This window comes from Staurois parvus, unplaced genomic scaffold (assembly GCF_062004578.1).
Source record: "Staurois parvus isolate SC_StPar_1 unplaced genomic scaffold, SC_StPar_1.0 ptg000254l, whole genome shotgun sequence".
NCBI lineage: Eukaryota > Metazoa > Chordata > Amphibia > Anura > Ranidae > Staurois > Staurois parvus.
In genome coordinates this window covers 204,734-223,679 of record NW_028318050.1, presented here as the reverse complement: position 1 = coordinate 223,679, position 18,946 = coordinate 204,734, and positions in this window count along the sequence as shown.

Below are 18,946 nucleotides of genomic sequence, written 5' to 3'. Positions count from 1 at the left end.
ACATGAATGTCTGAAACAGTATTTATCAATGTTTGTAATTTGAAGAGTCAGGACCAGAGTGATAGTTACAATTACAAAAAATATAATTAAATGTATCAATACTTGACTCTTTATTAGCCCCTTGGCGCTGGCACCTCCCGGCCCTTTAAGGGTTTCAGAAGCCAGGAGGCGGGGTTTAGGGTCATGTGACCACCGTGACACGTCACAGGGCGCGTTCTCTTAGCACGTATGTTTTTTTTTAATAGAACGCAAATGTCCGGCCGCTCGGCGTCTAGGCCCAGACGCTGGGAGGCCGCACATTTGCGTTCGGCCGGTGCCAAGAGGTTAACATAATCCGGTAAAATATCAAACCTAGGAAATTAGATGAGATACAAAAAGGGCACAAAAAATATGATCGATTATTATTTTATGTTTCCGTCAATCAAGAAACACATGAGCATACAATGTGTAGAGAGTGACAACAGCATCATATTTATCAGCTTGTACATAAAATGTGACTCTTTACCTGCCCTGTATAAAAAAAAGAAAAAAATTGAAATATGTTGTGTAACTTAATGCCATCTACATTCATTTAAATGGAGTCTTGTATTATAACCAACGAAGAATAAAACTAATATAATAATTATTAGTGAGTAAAGAGGTGACTTGATTTCCTTGTGAAATATCATACCGAGGAAACAACCAAATAACATATAAAAATGACCCTAAATTGTATCTTTGTTTTGGTTGATCCCCGGGTCAGGAGTCACGCCATCTCTTCCTGGTGTGTATCCTATATATACCACTGTAGTGTGTTACCTGAATGTCATCTGCTCAGAAATGTAAGTACAGCAGTTCTAAACGCTTTTATTACTCTGTATCACCTATTTGTTGAAATCAATAAAATTTTTAAGTGAAAAAAGACCCTAAATAAAACATTTCATAGATTATTTGTTTATATTTCCATCAATGAAAGAAACACTTCAGCATTGTGTAGAGAGTGACAACATCATCAGATTGTACATACAGTGAGACTCTTTACCAAAATACATATTACCTGATTTGAGAAAAAATAAAAATAATCAGTCATGTATTATGTTAAAATGAAACAGTAGATGTAAGAAAAAAAATATTCTGCATATTTTTTTTTTCTGTTTGGACATACAATATATTAAAATATACTGTATATGCATATATGTCCAAATATATATATATATATATATATATATATATATATATATACACACACAATATATGCATATGCAAAACCATCTCTGATACAAAAACCCCCCCAGAAGATTACAACAATTGGGATGCGCTGGGTTTCACAAATTAAACAATGACTGAAATAGCCTGCACCTGTAAAACAAATAATGAAGGAAATAAACACCTGTGAATGGCCAGAATGGTAAAATGAAGAATTTTCCTTGTTTTAGCTCTTTTGTCAGTGATCCCCCCCAACAGAGGTAAATTCTGATAGAAGAGGGGGGAGGGGAGTCTCCTCTGGAAGAGTCAGCTTAGTGACATCAGGTCTGATGTGGAGACATTTTGATGAGGAAAGTTAAATGAATACAACAGAAATTATTTTGTGACATTTTGGCTCTCAATACAATTTTATTCTCCGCACACGCATATATTTATAATACAGAAATTTCCCCTGACACCTCCGGAGTACACAGGGGTGTAGATTGGCTCTGTGTTCATCTGAGAATAATTTAAAACACGGATCCTCTGGAAGATGAATCTCTAGAGAAAATCAAGCATTATCTGAACTATTTATCCCTCAACGATACACTCCTTGGGCCTTTAGAAAAAAAAACTGTTTTTAGATTTTCCAGACTTTACACTTTCATTTCATATTTTACTAATAGATGTTTCTCTTTTTAATAAAGTTTGAAATGGGGAGTTGTGATGCTGGAAAGAATCAACAGTAAATTGGTATAAACCTGAGCCATTGGAGAGAACAAATCTAGTAAAATAAAAATTATGTAAAAGGTTAAAAAAAAAGAACAATGATGACAGATTTGTGAAGGTTTGTTCTCCAGTTGCCCCCACAAAAATTTTTGAAACTTTTGAAATTTACACTGATTGTACTAATTTTCAAATAACTAAAGGAAAACTTTATTTTCATTTTAGTAAAACTACAGAAAAAGAGCAGAGAGGTTTTCCTGAGCAGCTTTGTAAAATGACAAAAATTTTGGAAAACAATTTTTCTCATGGAAAATAATGGAGTCACCATAATTCCATCCTTTTGAATAGACTTTTTTTTACATCCCCAATGTATGAGGTTATTGCTAGACACTGAATACAATGCACTGTGAAGCAGGGACGGACTGACCATTCGAGCACTCGGGCACTGTCCGAGGGCCCTGGGTTACTAAGGGGCCCCATGAAATGCCGCTGGTACCTTTGATAGGCTTTTTTGGGTGTGCTTTGAGTGTGGGCAAGGACACAGGGGCCCCATGATCCCTTATTGCCCGGGGTCCCCATGAGTTGTCAGTCCGCCCCTGCTGTGAAGTATAGTACACACAATACATGCACTCTCAGATGTATTCTCTAACTGAAAAAACAGAGATATTTGATTTTGGTGACCCAAAAATGTGAGTAAATCCTAAATCTGCAAATTCCAATTTTTATCACCACACTTGAAAGATTCTAAACTTGGAGGATTGTGTTTAGATGTGAATGACTGAGGTGAAGGAACTTTGTTTTGTAATTTAGAGATTATAAAGGTAATGAACCCCTTGGTTGTGATCCTTCGGAGATTGTGACCATCATACAAACACTGGACTAGAAAATGTGTTGAGGGAGGCATATGGCTCTGTAGTTTATATTATATCCTTCTAACCTCCTCTCAGATGTATTTTCTGATTGGAATAACATAGATATTTGTTTTTGGTGCCCCAAATCTATGGAGTGATTGCTAGACACTGAACATGGTGCACTGTGAGGTATACACACAATACTGGAATACAATAGATGTTATTTTTGGTGCCCCAAAAATGTGAGTAAATCCTGAATCTGCTAATTCCAATTTTTATCACAACACTTAAAAGGTTTGAAACTCTGAGGCTTGTGTTTAGATGTGAGTGATTGAGGTGAAGGAACGTTGTTTTTAATTTAGAGATTATAAAGGTAATGAAATATTTGGTTGTGAACCTTCTGAGATTGTGACATCATACAAATATTGGATTAAAAAAATATGTTCAGGGAGACAAGAGGGCAAAAACAATGTTACTTTGTATCTTTCTATCTCCCGTCTGATCAATGTTTATAAATAATGTTACTTTGTATCTCTCTATCTCTAGTCTGATCAATGTTTCTAAACAATGTTACATTGTATCTCTCTATCTCTAGTCTGATCAATGTTTATAACAATGTTACTTTGTATATCTCTATTTCCCATTGGAGCAATGTTTATAAACAATGTTACTTTGTATCTATCTCCCATTGGATCAATGTTTATAAACAATGTTACTTTGTATATGTCTATCTCCCATTGGATCAATGTTTATAAACAATGTTACTTTGTATCTCTCTGTCTCCTGTCTGATCAATGTTTATAAATAGAGATGAGCGAATCGAAGTATCCGAAGTGGAATTCGAGTCGAATATCGGAAAAATTTCGATTCGTGCCGAATCCGAAAAACAGCCTAATTCGGACGCGCGAATCGAAATTTTTCCGAAAATGGCGGCTGACATGTGCGGCGACGGAGCGGGGATGTCGGGGAAGGCGCACAGACAAGGCGCGCTGCCCCATAATGCATTCCTCAACGACATGTGATCGCATCAGCCAATCAGCAGCCAGCCAGCCAGCACTGTGTAATGGTCGAGGTATATATAGCGGCCATTTTGGAAATCTTCATTTGCCTGCAGTCATTGAACAGAGGCAGACCGCTCTGTACTAGGGACAGGGACAGAGTTAAGGCCACAGAAACGAGAATTGGGGACAGAGAGAAGTTACTTAGGGACAGAGAACCATTACTCAGGGACACAGACTTGTTAATGAGGGCCACAGAATCGTTATTTAGGGACAAAGAAACGCTAGTTAGGGCCACAGAATTCATACTCAGGGACAGACAGAATTGTTACTCAGTGCCAGAGAATTGTTACTTAGGGCCACAGAAACGTTATTAGGGCCACAGAATTTTTACTCAGGGACAGACAGAATTGTTACTGAGTGCCAGAGAATTGTTACTCAGGGACAGACAGAATTGTTACTGAGTGCCAGAGAATTCTTACTCAGGGCCACAGAATTCATTCTCAGGGACAGACAGAATTGTTACTCAGGGACAGACAGAATTGTTACTGAGTGCCAGAGAATTGTTACTCAGGGACAGACAGAATTGTTACTGAGTGCCAGAGAATTGTTACTCAGGGACAGACAGAATTGTTACTGAGTGCCAGAGAATTGTTACTCAGGGACAGACAGAATTGTTACTGAGTGCCAGAGAATTGTTACTCAGGGACAGACAGAATTGTTACTGAGTGCCAGAGAATTGTTACTCGCACAGACACAAAATTGTTACTTGCACAGACACAGAATTGTTACTCGCACAGACACAGAATTGTTACTCAGGGCCACAGAATTCATACTCAGGGACAGACAGAATTGTTACTGAGTGCCAGAGAATTGTTACTCAGGGACAGACAGAATTGTTACTGAGTGCCAGAGAATTGTTACTCAGGGACAGACAGAATTGTTACTGAGTGCCAGAGAATTGTTACTCAGGGACAGACAGAATTGTTACTGAGTGCCAGAGAATTGTTACTCGCACAGACACAAAATTGTTACTTGCACAGACACAGAATTGTTACTCGCACAGACACAGAATTGTTACTCAGGGCCACAGAATTCATACTCAGGGACAGACAGAATTGTTACTGAGTGCCAGAGAATTGTTACTCAGGGACAGACAGAATTGTTACTGAGTGCCAGAGAATTGTTACTCAGGGACAGACAGAATTGTTACTGAGTGCCAGAGAATTGTTACTCAGGGACAGACAGAATTGTTACTGAGTGCCAGAGAATTGTTACTCAGGGACAGACAGAATTGTTACTGAGTGCCAGAGAATTGTTACTCGCACAGACACAAAATTGTTACTTGCACAGACACAGAATTGTTACTCGCACAGACACAGAATTGTTACTCAGGGCCACAGAATTCATACTCAGGGACAGACAGAATTGTTACTGAGTGCCAGAGAATTGTTACTCAGGGACAGACAGAATTGTTACTGAGTGCCAGAGAATTGTTACTCAGGGACAGACAGAATTGTTACTGAGTGCCAGAGAATTGTTACTCGCACAGACACAAAATTGTTACTTGCACAGACACAGAATTGTTACTCGCACAGACACAGAATTGTTACTGAGTGCCAGAGAATTGTTACTCAGGGACAGACAGAATTGTTACTGAGTGCCAGAGAATTGTTACTCAGGGACAGACAGAATTGTTACTGAGTGCCAGAGAATTGTTACTCAGGGACAGACAGAATTGTTACTGAGTGCCAGAGAATTGTTACTCAGGGACAGACAGAATTGTTACTGAGTGCCAGAGAATTGTTACTCGCACAGACACAAAATTGTTACTTGCACAGACACAGAATTGTTACTCGCACAGACACAGAATTGTTACTCAGGGCCACAGAATTCATACTCAGGGACAGACAGAATTGTTACTGAGTGCCAGAGAATTGTTACTCAGGGACAGACAGAATTGTTACTGAGTGCCAGAGAATTGTTACTCGCACAGACACAAAATTGTTACTTGCACAGACACAGAATTGTTACTCGCACAGACACAGAATTGTTACTCGCACAGACACAGAATTGTTACTCAGGGCCACAGAATTCATACTCAGGGACAGACAGAATTGTTACTGAGTGCCAGAGAATTGTTACTCAGGGACACCTAATCGTTGAATTAAATAGTATGTCAGACAACATGCAGAGGAGTGGCAGAGGAGGCAATGTTTTAGGAGCGAGCAGACGTGGCAGCAGAGGAAGGGGTCGAGGCAGCAGTATTCGCAGCCAGAGGCCAGTGCTCCCGGTGTCATCCAGCGGTCGTGTCTCCACCGACAACCCTGCCGTCATTGATTGGTTGGCTCGGTCGTCTTCCTCTTCCCAGGCCACCTCTGACACCTACAGCCAACGGTCGGTGGGTACGTCAGACACAACCGTTAGTTGGCATGGCCCGGGACCAAGCCCACTGAAATCACGTGTCCTCTACCTGCCCCTGTCCTTTGCTGTTCCCTCACCAAGCGAAGTATCGCATGCTGTGGGCTCAGCCCCACTGTACAGTGAGGAAGAGCTAACAGAGGGCGGTCAGGAACGGGGGGAGACATCGGCCTTTTCAGCAGCCAAGCGAACAAGTACTGGCGAGGAGAGTGGCTCGGTAGCCGGTCTAGAGACAGGTCTGTCTCCTGACCCAGACGCAGCCGAGGGGGCTAGTAGTGAGGCGGAGACCCTACTTGATGATGAGGAGGTTGATCGCACTTGGCAGCCTCGTCGTCATCAGGCAATTTCTTCCGCATCATCAGGAGAAGAGGGTGGCAGCTTGGCAGCGAGCAAAACAGTCGGTGGGTTGCCCAGGAGACAGCAGCAGGGTCGCATCAGTGTCAGTGGAGCCAAACGTCCACGGAGTAGAGCACCAGCTCCACTGCAGCCTACCACCACGGCCAGTAGTGGTGCCGGTGCGCACGGAGGAAGTAGCAGTCAGCCAGTGAAGAGTAGCGGGGGCAAAGTTTCCTACTCGGTGGTGTGGCAATTTTTCCTCAAGCCGCCCGAGGAAGTAAACGTAGCCGTATGTCGACTATGTGGCCAGAAATGCAAGCGTGGCCAGGGGGCCCATGTTGGGACTACAGCGTTGCGTCAGCATATGCAGCGTCACCATTCGGTGGCCTGGGAAAACCGTGATAAACATACGGCGGTTCTGCCTGCCCCAGCCCCCGCTCCATCACCCGCTCCGTTACTTGCTCCGTCACCCGACGTCGTCAATCGCCCTCTATCAGCCAGTCAAGGCTCCAACACCTCTGCTGAGGGGAGTTGTCGCTCATTGGCATCTTCCGCTCGTTCAGATGCTCCTTCTCCTGCTACTCCTCTTCTCGGATTCCGTCAACAGTCTTTCTTGGAATCCGTATCCAAGAGACAACAGTTTGCGAGCACGCACCCGACGGTGCAAAAGCTGAACGTCCTCCTGTCCAAGTTGCTGGTGCTGCAGTCCCTCCCTTTCCAACTGGTGGACTCAGCACCTTTCCGAGAAATGATGGCTTGTGCCGCGCCGCGGTGGAGAGTGCCAAGCCGTCATTTCTTTGCCCAAAAGGCAGTGCCAGCCCTGCATTCACATGTAGAAGAGATGGTGGGCCAGTCTTTGAGCATGTCGGTCTCTGCCAAAGTGCACGGCAGCGCCGACGTGTGGAGCTGTAACTACGGTCAGGGACAGTACATGTCATTTACGGCCCACTGGGTGAACGTGGTGCCGGCACAGCCGCACCAGCAACTTGGACAGGTCACGACGCTTTTGCCTCCACGTTTGCACGTCCTTGGTCCAGCAAGCATGTCCGCCTCTACCACCTCTTTTTCCGCCGTGTCCTCAGCCGCCACCCCCGTGCCAAGTCCCATTACCCGACCGGCATATCACATGTGCAGGGCGCAACGGTGTCACGCTGTGCTGCACCTGGTATGCCTTGGCGAACGTAGTCACACAGGGGAGGAACTGCTGAGTGTAATGAACAGAGAAATCGACAGATGGCTGTCTCCGCGCAAACTAAAAATCGGAACCATGTTGACTGACAACGGAAAGAACATGGTGTCTGCTCTGCGTCAAGGAAGGTTGTGCCATGCGCCATGCATGGCTCACGTGTTCAATCTGGTTGTCAAGCGGTTCCTAAAATCCACCATCCCACTGCAAGACATCCTTAAAATGTCACGTAAACTGTGCATGCATTTCAGCCATTCCTACACCGCAAAGAACACCCTCATTGAGCTGCAGCGGCAGAACGGAATTCCACAGCATCGCCTGATCTGCGACGTTGCAACAAGGTGGAATTCAACCCTACACATGTTAGACCGCCTTTACGAGCAGCGAAAGGCCATCACCGATTTCCTGATGTTACAAGCGGATAAAGGTACTCCCCTGTGTAACTTAGATGTCAGCCATTGGCAGCTCATGCGTGACACCTGCCGCTTGCTCAGGCCCTTTGAGGAGGCCACGCTATTCGTGAGTCGGCAGGACTATGGGATGAACGACGTCATTCCTCTGTTGCACGTCCTGGAACAAATGCTGTTAACAATGGCTGGTCAGGGTGCGGTAGACGTGGCGCACAGATCTCAACGCCACATGACCCCTGTGGGGGCAGGACAGGAAGAAGAGGAGGAGGTAGAGGAGGACATTTGTGCTCAGGAATTATTGAGTGAAATGGGTGGTTTTTCCACTCAGCGGACAGGAGTGGAGGAGCAGGAGCATCTGGTAGAGGAGGAGGAGGAGGAGACAGAGGACCCAGACGCACCGTGGCAGTATGCTGTGGAGATGGAGGCAGGGAGTCCCTCGCATTCCTTGGCACAAATGGCCCATAGCATGCTCGGTTGCTTGCGTAGCGACAGCCGAATAATAACCATCAGACAGAGGGATGACTTTTGGCTGTCCACCTTGTTGGACCCTCGCTACCGGTCCAAAATGGTGGCCTTTTTCACACCTGCTGAGAGGGAGGCCAAAATTACGTACTATAAAAACCACCTATGTAGTCAGTTGGTCTCTGCCTTTGTGCGCCAACGTCCATCCTCAGACACTGTGGGCCCTGTGCGCTCGCGTTCCGCTGGCATGGCAGCAGGGGAGGGGTGGGGTGGTAGGAGCAGTGGCAGCTCCACCAGCAGTGGCTGCCTCAGTCTGCAGTCGATGATGAGTAGCTTTCTTCACCAGCGCAGTGAGGAAACTACTAACCAGCCGCAGCAGCAGCAGCAGCATCAGGTGGACCTGGAGCAGGAGCTCAAACAACAGGCTTGGGCCTACTTGGACAGCACCCTGCCAACCGAGGTAGACAATCCCCTTGACTACTGGGCAACGAAACTTGACCTTTGGCCCCAACTAGCTGAATTTGCCCTTGAAAGGCTGTCATGCCCGGCCAGTAGCGTGGCATCGGAGCGCGTGTTTAGTGCGGCAGGAGGTATTGTAACTCCGCGGAGGACACGACTGTCCACCCAAAGTGTGGAGAGACTCACGTTTGTGAAAATGAATCAGGCGTGGATTAGTCTGGATTTCAAACCACCAGTTCCTGACACAACTGACTAAATCCGCCATGAATCATGCCTCAAACATGTGCCACTTTGAGGTCTCCTCACACACTGCTGGTGTGTTGAATTTTTTGACATAGGGTGCTGGCAGATTATGGGCCTCCTATAGCTGCTGCCAGGCCCCTAATCTGCCATAGGCCCCTATATACCGCTTCCTCATGCTGCTGCCAGGTCCAGAGTCTCTCATGGGTCCCTGTACGGCCTCCCATTGCTGCTGTCTCCATCGCCACACTCTGCCATGTGCCACTTTCAGGTCTCCTCACACACTGCTGGTGTGTAGAATTTTTTGACATAGGGTGCTGGCAGATTATGGGCCTCCCATAGCTGCTGCCAGGCCCCTAATCTGCCATGGGCCCCTATATACCGCCTCCTCATGCTGCTGCCAGGTCCACAGTGTCTCATGCCATGTGCCACTTTCAGGTCTCCTCACACTGCTGGTGTGTTGAATTTTTTGACATAGGGTGCTGGCAGATTATGGGCCTCCTATAGCTGCTGCCAGGCCCCTAATCTGCCATGGGCCCCTATATACCGCCTCCTCATGCTGCTGCCAAGTCCAGAGTCTCTCATGGGTCCCTGTACGGCCTCCCATTGCTGCTGTCTCCATCGCCACACTCTGCTGCCATGTGCCACTTTCAGGTCTCTTCACACTGCTGGTGTGTTTAATTTTTTGACATAGGGTGCAGGCAGATTACGGGCCTCACATAGATGCTGCCAGGCCCCTAATCTGCCATGGGCCCCTATATACCGCCTCCTCATGCTGCTGCCAAGTCCAGAGTCTCTCATGGGTCCCTGTACGGCCTCCCATTGCTGCTGTCTCCATCGCCACACTCTGCTGCCATGTGCCACTTTCAGGTCTCTTCACACTGCTGGTGTGTTTAATTTTTTGACATAGGGTGCAGGCAGATTACGGGCCTCACATAGCTGCTGCCAGGCCCCTAATCTGCCATGGGCCCCTATATACCACCTCCTCATGCTGCTGCCAAGTCTAGAGTCTGTCATGGGTCCCTGTACGGCCTCCCATTGCTGCTGTCTCCATCGCCACACTCTGCTGCCATGTGCCACTTTCAGGTCTCTTCACACTGCTGGTGTGTTTAATTTTTTGACATAGGGTGCAGGCAGATTACGGGCCTCACATAGCTGCTGCCAGGCCCCTAATCTGCCATGGGCCCCTATATACCGCCTCCTCATGCTGCTGCCAAGTCTAGAGTCTGTCATGGGTCCCTGTACGGCCTCCCATTGCTGCTGTCTCCATCGCCACACTCTGCTGCCATGTGCCACTTTCAGGTCTCTTCACACTGCTGGTGTGTTAAATTTTTTGACATAGGGTGCAGGCAGATTACGGGCCTCACATAGCTGCTGCCAGGCCCCTAATCTGCCATGGGCCCCTATATACCGCCTCCTCATGCTGCTGCCAAGTCTAGAGTCTCTCATGGGTCCCTGTACGGCCTCCCATTGCTGCTGTCTCCATCGCCACACTCTGCCATGTGCCACTTTCAGGTCTCTTCACACTGCTGGTGTGTTTAATTTTTTGACATAGGGTGCAGGCAGATTACGGGCCTCACATAGCTGCTGCCAGGCCCCTAATCTGCCATGGGCCCCTATATACCGCCTCCTCATGCTGCTGCCAAGTCTAGAGTCTGTCATGGGTCCCTGTACGGCCTCCCATTGCTGCTGTCTCCATCGCCACACTCTGCCATGTGCCACTTTCAGGTCTCTTCACACTGCTGGTGTGTTAAATTTGTTGACATAGGGTGCAGGCAGATTACGGGCCTCACATAGCTGCTGCCAGGCCCCTAATCTGCCATGGGCCCCTATATACCGCCTCCTCATGCTGCTGCCAAGTCCAGAGTCTGTCATGGGTCCCTGTACGGCCTCCCATTGCTGCTGTCTCCATCGCCACACTCTGCTGCCATGTGCCACTTTCAGGTCTCTTCACACTGCTGGTGTGTTAAATTTTTTGACATAGGGTGCAGGCAGATTACGGGCCTCACATAGCTGCTGCCAGGCCCCTAATCTGCCATGGGCCCCTATATACCGCCTCCTCATGCTGCTGCCAAGTCTAGAGTCTGTCATGGGTCCCTGTACGGCCTCCCATTGCTGCTGTCTCCATCGCCACACTCTGCTGCCATGTGCCACTTTCAGGTCTCTTCACACTGCTGGTGTGTTAAATTTTTTGACATAGGGTGCAGGCAGATTACGGGCCTCACATAGCTGCTGCCAGGCCCCTAATCTGCCATGGGCCCCTATATACCGCCTCCTCATGCTGCTGCCAAGTCCAGAGTCTCTCATGGGTCCCTGTACGGCCTCCCATTGCTGCTGTCTCCATCGCCACACTCTGCTGCCATGTGCCACTTTCAGGTCTCTTCACACTGCTGGTGTGTTAAATTTTTTGACATAGGGTGCAGGCAGATTACGGGCCTCACATAGCTGCTGCCAGGCCCCTAATCTGCCATGGGCCCCTATATACCGCCTCCTCATGCTGCTGCCAAGTCTAGAGTCTCTCATGGGTCCCTGTACGGCCTCCCATTGCTGCTGTCTCCATCGCCACACTCTGCCATGTGCCACTTTCAGGTCTCTTCACACTGCTGGTGTGTTTAATTTTTTGACATAGGGTGCAGGCAGATTACGGGCCTCACATAGCTGCTGCCAGGCCCCTAATCTGCCATGGGCCCCTATATACCGCCTCCTCATGCTGCTGCCAAGTCCAGAGTCTCTCATGGGTCCCTGTATGGCCTCCCATTGCTGCTGTCTCCATCGCCACACTCTGCTGCCATGTGCCACTTTCAGGTCTCTTCACACTGCTGGTGTGTTTAATTTTTTGACATAGGGTGCAGGCAGATTACGGGCCTCACATAGCTGCTGCCAGGCCCCTAATCTGCCATGGGCCCCTATATACCGCCTCCTCATGCTGCTGCCAAGTCTAGAGTCTGTCATGGGTCCCTGTACGGCCTCCCATTGCTGCTGTCTCCATCGCCACACTCTGCTGCCATGTGCCACTTTCAGGTCTCTTCACACTGCTGGTGTGTTAAATTTGTTGACATAGGGTGCAGGCAGATTACGGGCCTCACATAGCTGCTGCCAGGCCCCTAATCTGCCATGGGCCCCTATATACCGCCTCCTCATGCTGCTGCCAAGTCCAGAGTCTGTCATGGGTCCCTGTACGGCCTCCCATTGCTGCTGTCTCCATCGCCACACTCTGCTGCCATGTGCCACTTTCAGGTCTCTTCACACTGCTGGTGTGTTAAATTTTTTGACATAGGGTGCAGGCAGATTACGGGCCTCACATAGCTGCTGCCAGGCCCCTAATCTGCCATGGGCCCCTATATACCGCCTCCTCATGCTGCTGCCAAGTCTAGAGTCTCTCATGGGTCCCTGTACGGCCTCCCATTGCTGCTGTCTCCATCGCCACACTCTGCCATGTGCCACTTTCAGGTCTCTTCACACTGCTGGTGTGTTTAATTTTTTGACATAGGGTGCAGGCAGATTACGGGCCTCACATAGCTGCTGCCAGGCCCCTAATCTGCCATGGGCCCCTATATACCGCCTCCTCATGCTGCTGCCAAGTCTAGAGTCTGTCATGGGTCCCTGTACGGCCTCCCATTGCTGCTGTCTCCATCGCCACACTCTGCCATGTGCCACTTTCAGGTCTCTTCACACTGCTGGTGTGTTTAATTTTTTGACATAGGGTGCAGGCAGATTACGGGCCTCACATAGCTGCTGCCAGGCCCCTAATCTGCCATGGGCCCCTATATACCGCCTCCTCATGCTGCTGCCAAGTCCAGAGTCTCTCATGGGTCCCTGTACGGCCTCCCATTGCTGCTGTCTCCATCGCCACACTCTGCTGCCATGTGCCACTTTCAGGTCTCTTCACACTGCTGGTGTGTTAAATTTTTTGACATAGGGTGCAGGCAGATTACGGGCCTCACATAGCTGCTGCCAGGCCCCTAATCTGCCATGGGCCCCTATATACCGCCTCCTCATGCTGCTGCCAAGTCTAGAGTCTGTCATGGGTCCCTGTACGGCCTCCCATTGCTGCTGTCTCCATCGCCACACTCTGCTGCCATGTGCCACTTTCAGGTCTCTTCACACTGCTGGTGTGTTAAATTTTTTGACATAGGGTGCAGGCAGATTACGGGCCTCACATAGCTGCTGCCAGGCCCCTAATCTGCCATGGGCCCCTATATACCGCCTCCTCATGCTGCTGCCAAGTCCAGAGTCTCTCATGGGTCCCTGTACGGCCTCCCATTGCTGCTGTCTCCATCGCCACACTCTGCTGCCATGTGCCACTTTCAGGTCTCTTCACACTGCTGGTGTGTTAAATTTTTTGACATAGGGTGCAGGCAGATTACGGGCCTCACATAGCTGCTGCCAGGCCCCTAATCTGCCATGGGCCCCTATATACCGCCTCCTCATGCTGCTGCCAAGTCTAGAGTCTCTCATGGGTCCCTGTACGGCCTCCCATTGCTGCTGTCTCCATCGCCACACTCTGCCATGTGCCACTTTCAGGTCTCTTCACACTGCTGGTGTGTTTAATTTTTTGACATAGGGTGCAGGCAGATTACGGGCCTCACATAGCTGCTGCCAGGCCCCTAATCTGCCATGGGCCCCTATATACCGCCTCCTCATGCTGCTGCCAAGTCCAGAGTCTCTCATGGGTCCCTGTACGGCCTCCCATTGCTGCTGTCTCCATCGCCACACTCTGCTGCCATGTGCCACTTTCAGGTCTCTTCACACTGCTGGTGTGTTTAATTTTTTGACATAGGGTGCAGGCAGATTACGGGCCTCACATAGCTGCTGCCAGGCCCCTAATCTGCCATGGGCCCCTATATACCGCCTCCTCATGCTGCTGCCAAGTCTAGAGTCTGTCATGGGTCCCTGTACGGCCTCCCATTGCTGCTGTCTCCATCGCCACACTCTGCTGCCATGTGCCACTTTCAGGTCTCTTCACACTGCTGGTGTGTTAAATTTGTTGACATAGGGTGCAGGCAGATTACGGGCCTCACATAGCTGCTGCCAGGCCCCTAATCTGCCATGGGCCCCTATATACCGCCTCCTCATGCTGCTGCCAAGTCCAGAGTCTGTCATGGGTCCCTGTACGGCCTCCCATTGCTGCTGTCTCCATCGCCACACTCTGCTGCCATGTGCCACTTTCAGGTCTCTTCACACTGCTGGTGTGTTAAATTTTTTGACATAGGGTGCAGGCAGATTACGGGCCTCACATAGCTGCTGCCAGGCCCCTAATCTGCCATGGGCCCCTATATACCGCCTCCTCATGCTGCTGCCAAGTCTAGAGTCTCTCATGGGTCCCTGTACGGCCTCCCATTGCTGCTGTCTCCATCGCCACACTCTGCCATGTGCCACTTTCAGGTCTCTTCACACTGCTGGTGTGTTTAATTTTTTGACATAGGGTGCAGGCAGATTACGGGCCTCACATAGCTGCTGCCAGGCCCCTAATCTGCCATGGGCCCCTATATACCGCCTCCTCATGCTGCTGCCAAGTCTAGAGTCTGTCATGGGTCCCTGTACGGCCTCCCATTGCTGCTGTCTCCATCGCCACACTCTGCTGCCATGTGCCACTTTCAGGTCTCTTCACACTGCTGGTGTGTTTAATTTTTTGACATAGGGTGCAGGCAGATTACGGGCCTCACATAGCTGCTGCCAGGCCCCTAATCTGCCATGGGCCCCTATATACCGCCTCCTCATGCTGCTGCCAAGTCCAGAGTCTCTCATGGGTCCCTGTACGGCCTCCCATTGCTGCTGTCTCCATCGCCACACTCTGCTGCCATGTGCCACTTTCAGGTCTCTTCACACTGCTGGTGTGTTAAATTTTTTGACATAGGGTGCAGGCAGATTACGGGCCTCACATAGCTGCTGCCAGGCCCCTAATCTGCCATGGGCCCCTATATACCGCCTCCTCATGCTGCTGCCAAGTCTAGAGTCTGTCATGGGTCCCTGTACGGCCTCCCATTGCTGCTGTCTCCATCGCCACACTCTGCTGCCATGTGCCACTTTCAGGTCTCTTCACACTGCTGGTGTGTTAAATTTTTTGACATAGGGTGCAGGCAGATTACGGGCCTCACATAGCTGCTGCCAGGCCCCTAATCTGCCATGGGCCCCTATATACCGCCTCCTCATGCTGCTGCCAAGTCCAGAGTCTCTCATGGGTCCCTGTACGGCCTCCCATTGCTGCTGTCTCCATCGCCACACTCTGCTGCCATGTGCCACTTTCAGGTCTCTTCACACTGCTGGTGTGTTTAATTTTTTGACATAGGGTGCAGGCAGATTACGGGCCTCACATAGCTGCTGCCAGGCCCCTAATCTGCCATGGGCCCCTATATACCGCCTCCTCATGCTGCTGCCAAGTCTAGAGTCTGTCATGGGTCCCTGTACGGCCTCCCATTGCTGCTGTCTCCATCGCCACACTCTGCTGCCATGTGCCACTTTCAGGTCTCTTCACACTGCTGGTGTGTTAAATTTTTTGACATAGGGTGCAGGCAGATTACGGGCCTCACATAGCTGCTGCCAGGCCCCTAATCTGCCATGGGCCCCTATATACCGCCTCCTCATGCTGCTGCCAAATCCAGAGTCTGTCATGGGTCCCTGTACGGCCTCCCATTGCTGCTGTCTCCATCGCCACACTCTGCTGCCATGTGCCACTTTCAGGTCTCTTCACACTGCTGGTGTGTTAAATTTTTTGACATAGGGTGCAGGCAGATTACGGGCCTCACATAGCTGCTGCCAGGCCCCTAATCTGCCATGGGCCCCTATATACCGCCTCCTCATGCTGCTGCCAAGTCCAGAGTCTGTCATGGGTCCCTGTACGGCCTCCCATTGCTGCTGTCTCCATCGCCACACTCTGCTGCCATGTGCCACTTTCAGGTCTCTTCACACTGCTGGTGTGTTAAATTTTTTGACATAGGGTGCAGGCAGATTACGGGCCTCACATAGCTGCTGCCAGGCCCCTAATCTGCCATGGGCCCCTATATACCGCCTCCTCATGCTGCTGCCAAGTCTAGAGTCTCTCATGGGTCCCTGTACGGCCTCCCATTGCTGCTGTCTCCATCGCCACACTCTGCCATGTGCCACTTTCAGGTCTCTTCACACTGCTGGTGTGTTTAATTTTTTGACATAGGGTGCAGGCAGATTACGGGCCTCACATAGCTGCTGCCAGGCCCCTAATCTGCCATGGGCCCCTATATACCGCCTCCTCATGCTGCTGCCAAGTCTAGAGTCTGTCATGGGTCCCTGTACGGCCTCCCATTGCTGCTGTCTCCATCGCCACACTCTGCTGCCATGTGCCACTTTCAGGTCTCTTCACACTGCTGGTGTGTTAAATTTTTTGACATAGGGTGCAGGCAGATTACGGGCCTCACATAGCTGCTGCCAGGCCCCTAATCTGCCATGGGCCCCTATATACCGCCTCCTCATGCTGCTGCCAAGTCCAGAGTCTCTCATGGGTCCCTGTACGGCCTCCCATTGCTGCTGTCTCCATCGCCACACTCTGCTGCCATGTGCCACTTTCAGGTCTCTTCACACTGCTGGTGTGTTTAATTTTTTGACATAGGGTGCAGGCAGATTACGGGCCTCACATAGCTGCTGCCAGGCCCCTAATCTGCCATGGGCCCCTATATACCGCCTCCTCATGCTGCTGCCAAGTCCAGAGTCTCTCATGGGTCCCTGTACGGCCTCCCATTGCTGCTGTCTCCATCGCCACACTCTGCTGCCATGTGCCACTTTCAGGTCTCTTCACACTGCTGGTGTGTTTAATTTTTTGACATAGGGTGCAGGCAGATTACGGGCCTCACATAGCTGCTGCCAGGCCCCTAATCTGCCATGGGCCCCTATATACCGCCTCCTCATGCTGCTGCCAAGTCTAGAGTCTGTCATGGGTCCCTGTACGGCCTCCCATTGCTGCTGTCTCCATCGCCACACTCTGCCATGTGCCACTTTCAGGTCTCTTCACACTGCTGGTGTGTTTAATTTTTTGACATAGGGTGCAGGCAGATTACGGGCCTCACATAGCTGCTGCCAGGCCCCTAATCTGCCATGGGCCCCTATATACCGCCTCCTCATGCTGCTGCCAAGTCTAGAGTCTGTCATGGGTCCCTGTACGGCCTCCCATTGCTGCTGTCTCCATCGCCACACTCTGCTGCCATGTGCCACTTTCAGGTCTCTTCACACTGCTGGTGTGTTAAATTTTTTGACATAGGGTGCAGGCAGATTACGGGCCTCACATAGCTGCTGCCAGGCCCCTAATCTGCCATGGGCCCCTATATACCGCCTCCTCATGCTGCTGCCAAGTCCAGAGTCTCTCATGGGTCCCTGTACGGCCTCCCATTGCTGCTGTCTCCATCGCCACACTCTGCTGCCATGTGCCACTTTCAGGTCTCTTCACACTGCTGGTGTGTTAAATTTTTTGACATAGGGTGCAGGCAGATTACGGGCCTCACATAGCTGCTGCCAGGCCCCTAATCTGCCATGGGCCCCTATATACCGCCTCCTCATGCTGCTGCCAAGTCCAGAGTCTCTCATGGGTCCCTGTACGGCCTCCCATTGCTGCTGTCTCCATCGCCACACTCTGCTGCCATGTGCCACTTTCAGGTCTCTTCACACTGCTGGTGTGTTTAATTTTTTGACATAGGGTGCAGGCAGATTACGGGCCTCACATAGCTGCTGCCAGGCCCCTAATCTGCCATGGGCCCCTATATACCGCCTCCTCATGCTGCTGCCAAGTCTAGAGTCTGTCATGGGTCCCTGTACGGCCTCCCATTGCTGCTGTCTCCATCGCCACACTCTGCTGCCATGTGCCACTTTCAGGTCTCTTCACACTGCTGGTGTGTTAAATTTGTTGACATAGGGTGCAGGCAGATTACGGGCCTCACATAGCTGCTGCCAGGCCCCTAATCTGCCATGGGCCCCTATATACCGCCTCCTCATGCTGCTGCCAAGTCCAGAGTCTGTCATGGGTCCCTGTACGGCCTCCCATTGCTGCTGTCTCCATCGCCACACTCTGCTGCCATGTGCCACTTTCAGGTCTCTTCACACTGCTGGTGTGTTAAATTTTTTGACATAGGGTGCAGGCAGATTACGGGCCTCACATAGCTGCTGCCAGGCCCCTAATCTGCCATGGGCCCCTATATACCGCCTCCTCATGCTGCTGCCAAGTCTAGAGTCTCTCATGGGTCCCTGTACGGCCTCCCATTGCTGCTGTCTCCATCGCCACACTCTGCCATGTGCCACTTTCAGGTCTCTTCACACTGCTGGTGTGTTTAATTTTTTGACATAGGGTGCAGGCAGATTACGGGCCTCACATAGCTGCTGCCAGGCCCCTAATCTGCCATGGGCCCCTATATACCGCCTCCTCATGCTGCTGCCAAGTCCAGAGTCTCTCATGGGTCCCTGTACGGCCTCCCATTGCTGCTGTCTCCATCGCCACACTCTGCTGCCATGTGCCACTTTCAGGTCTCTTCACACTGCTGGTGTGTTAAATTTTTTGACATAGGGTGCTGGCAGATTACGGGCCTCCCATTGCTGCTGCCAGACATGTAATCTGCCATGGGCCCCCGTACCGACTCCTCATGCTGTGACGTTGCAACAAGGTGTAATTCAACCCTACATATGTTAGACCGCCTTTACGAACAGCTAAAGGCCATCACAGATTTCCTGATGTTAAAA